Raw genomic sequence first — 4492 nt, forward strand, 5'->3', positions numbered from 1 at the left:
ATATATATATATATATATATATATATATATATTCTTCAGGTAAGGTAATTCATTGGAAGCGTCAACATAGATAACAGCGTGCTGGCTTCTTTTAGAAAGAGGTGAACGCAATTAGACGTGTGCTGTCCGTAGGATAAAATCGCCCAAGCAATTTGAATAAGCTTTGCTGAATCGAATATAAATGGGTGTATGCGAATGTGAATGTATCTCATAGTAGATGCATTTATACGCATGCGTCATGGCGTGTACACAAATAGGTACATACGTACAGAGAAGTATGTGTGTGTGTATATATATACACATACACACACACATACATACACACACACACATACACATATATAGTACGAATGTATCGCTGTATCTATATATAATTACAAACATGTGTACATGTGCGCATATATATATATATACATACATATAATATAACGTATATACATATCTATATATCTATGTATATACATATATATATAAGATGTATATACGTTTATATATACATACATATATATATATATATATATATATATATATATATATATACCTAAATATGCACATATATATGCATATATACCTCATATACATACATATATATGTATATATAAACATGAGTTTGTGTGTGTGAGTGTGAGTGAATTTTAATTTTCCTTTCAAGAGGAGTGTAATTTCGATAAGGAAATAGAATGCTTTCCAATCTGACTGGAAATCTTCAGTTTAATTTAAATTCGTGTGAAGTTTCGAGCTGAAGAGGAAAATGAAAAATAAAAAATATATATATATGTAAATGAAAACAAAAATCACGTAGATTTTAGTTCGGAAATGTTGAACATAATATAAACAGCATGCTTTTTCACCAGTGTCTATTAATAAAGCAATCTCTATATTAGTATATGTTTATATATATATATAAGTAGTGCAATCTTCTTACCCATCCACTTTCAATTTAGAACAGCTATTTTAAGAATTATACCCATTAGAGTCTCTTACCTTTCTGCTAAACAAAATATATCTCAAAGCCACGCCGTGTTCTACTACCAAGCCCTGAAGAGAAATAGCTATGATATTATTCTCGAATTTTAACACCAAAATTAAACAGATCATATGCCTCAGTAATCTATAAATATTTCAGTCACTCACACATAAAACAACCGCTGTAATCTTCGCTTGTATAATAGGGAATATGTACGAGAAGCTTGTGATCAATCCAAGAACACAGACTCTTCCGCAGACACACCAGAGAATGCAGTCATCTACAACATTACAAAACAAAGAAAGGAAAGGCCGAATAGAAGGCATTCAGTCTAAAGTTGATGGTTTGAATAGAACGAAAACAAAATACAATATCGAATCGAATTTTTTTTTTCTTTTTAAAGAAAATGCCCTATCTAGTTGATGGTTCCGAGATAACAACATGGTTAATGTAGCTCCCACTTCAGCTTCCACAACAGTTTCAATACGGCTTCGGTATCTTCAGCATGCATTCCTCACTGGGTCTCTAGGAAGAAATCGAACATCTCCCTGATCTTGGCCACCATATCGGCTGCGGAGTTCCTGCAGAGCGGTTAGTGTGTTTCTCAACAACGCTCCACACATAGTAATCCGTGAGCTTAGAATCAGAGGAAGTATGTGGCAAGAAATTGGGGCTGATGATGTAGAAGAAATTCTCCATGACAACCACTTGGGACTCTTTCGGGACTTATGACAAGGAGTTAAATCCTGTTGCTATATATATGACCTTCCTCCAGAATCTCTCTCCAAAAGGGGTTTGACCACAGTGTCCTGCAGATTCACATAGCCGTTCGGATTTAGCCGAAGTAACTGTTTATAGAAGTGGACACGAATCTTGGCCTGCAGACAAAATCAGAACGACTGTTGTGCTACTTCCTGCTGTCCACAGATTCGTACTTACCGTTGCTTCTGTTCATACAGCATTGAGCAGCATTCATGATGTCGGCATTTTGATACATGTCCTAAATCATCATGATACAGGTAAATCTTTTCCAATATTCAGGCGACTAAGACATCGAGCTTGCAGAATCATTACCGCGACAGACATCCTTAGCCCGTCTTTACACTCTGAGCTCAAATTCTTCTGAGATCGACTTTGTCTTTTATTTTTTCAAGGTCGATAAAATAATTACCTTTTGAGCATTGGGTCCGATGTTAGTCCATTTACGCCCTCAGCCTAAATTATTGGCTTTTAGCCAAAATTTGAAACCACTATCCGGGTGGCTTTCTGGCCTCCATATCGGTCAACTTTTCCCAGACCAACTACAATATTAATCTTTGCGCAGGTTCAAAGCTGTCGACTGTTCACCAATTCATCAAGTTCCTTATGAAAACAGGAGACAAAAAGTCGTCAAATGTTGCATTAAAGCCCGGTCTGTTGGTTTAACTCTTCCTATTAAGTTCTTTCCCGTACACTCAACCCGACTGTTTTCTGTACCCAATTTTACTCTCGAGGTAAATATATATATATGTGTGTGTGTGTGTGTGTGTGTGTGTGTTTGTGTGTGTATGTATATATCAGGTGGCTTATTCCTAGACGTGAAGCAACGTAATGAAATTGATTTGAATTTGGAATCTTTATATTTATAATGTAAATTGAAATATAAATGCTTGTAGCTTGAATATTAAAGCCTTTTTATTTCTTAACAGGTTATTACAATCCATATTCTTAAAATATATTTTGTAAATAACTTGTTTTACAAGTAAATATTTAATGAGGGAGTGGAAGAAAAATCATTTTAACTTTCAAAAATGTTCCAAAATTGAAATATATTGTCGGAATAAATGCATTATTTCTATGTCAGTTAAGGAGACGAGTTCGCTTAGCGGCATCTCGACCGTGTTTAAGTCCTGAGTTGAAATTCCACTGAGGTCGACTCTGCGTTTTATCCTTTTGGGGTCAATAAATTAAGTACCAGTGAAACACTGGGGTCAATGTAATCAACTAGCCCCTCCCTCAAAATATCAGGTCTTGTGCATTTAGTGGACAGGATTATTAAAGCGATGAGCTGGCTGAATCGTTAGCTCTCCGGGGAAAATGGTTAGCAGCATTTCATTCATCAGGATCAGAGTTCAAATGCTGCTCAGATCACCTTTGCTTTTCACCATTTCGGGGTCGACAAAATAAGCACCACTTGAGCACGAGCACTGGGGTCGAGGTAGTCGACTGCCTCCAACGAACTTGTGCTCAAATTTGAAATCATTTTTTGTCTACACCTTTCATTCTAAATGTCTATTTTCTAATCATGTGTTTCCGCTTGCAACATTTGGATAAAGTAGACACCACTTATATGCATGTATCAATTTCCGTGTTTTTGCAAGTACGAAATCAAAATGTTTATAATATAGTTCAAGATAATTTCAGACGATATATTAATGAATACAAATATATATTTTTTTAAAATTTGCTCAAGAGAAATTATCTCAGTAATTTAAAGTAATTATCGTACTACATTAATTTCCAAACTGAAAACAATATTTCTGGAAGAAAAAAGGATTTCTTGTGAAACAGTCATAAGGATATATCCAAAATAAATGCATTATGACTGTTATTTCTACAAAAACACTAACATATACACTAATATGTGAATGTATTGCTCAAATACTAGGAACAAATTGCGAAACTGCAATCATAGTTCAATATTTTGTGCAACACTTTGAAAATACTTTGCATTTTTCAAGAATTAGCAGAGCAGAAAATAACTTTTACATATCCCAATATGAATAGAGTATAATATAGTATGTATCTATGCGTATACATACGTATGTATATCTATGTCTCTCAATATATATAGCCATGTGTTAATATTTGTGCGTGTGCGGCGATGTGTGTGTGTGTGTATGCATGTATGCATATCTTTATATACGTATGCTTATCTTTTAGAATCATATATATATAGTTCATTTGTGAACAGCAGCATTTGTTTCCAATTGGTGTTGCTGATATTGTTCATGCAAATATATGCACTCGATGATAGATGCGTCGGATGACGATTTGTCCGGGTTTTTGTTCTTCTGGAGTCATCATAGTAATTATCGGTGTTGGATACTATAATGCAAACATTAATCTGACATCAAATAATATCGTAATTACAAAGCTATATCAATGAACAGCTTTGTACTTAGTCTCCACAGAATATAAATAATACTATTTCTCAGATAACGTCTCGACGAAGTACGTCACACTTATTGATCAAACACACAGAACACAGACTGTTGAGGTTATGTAAAAGACAGAAAAACCTATACATTTCTTTGACTTATAAGATTAGAGATTAACACATGCATTACGGTATTACATAGTTCAGTAAGAAATGTCAATATAGCAAGCACAAAGAGACAAAGTAATAGTTTGTTGCAGATGTCTAGTGAGAAGATGGAAACATATTGAAGCACATAACTCCAGAAATACATACATTAAATATGCTAAATTTTTCTTTGATGATATATATATATATATATATATATATATATATATATATATATA

Source organism: Octopus bimaculoides, chromosome 3 (assembly GCF_001194135.2).
Source record: "Octopus bimaculoides isolate UCB-OBI-ISO-001 chromosome 3, ASM119413v2, whole genome shotgun sequence".
Taxonomy (NCBI): domain Eukaryota; kingdom Metazoa; phylum Mollusca; class Cephalopoda; order Octopoda; family Octopodidae; genus Octopus; species Octopus bimaculoides.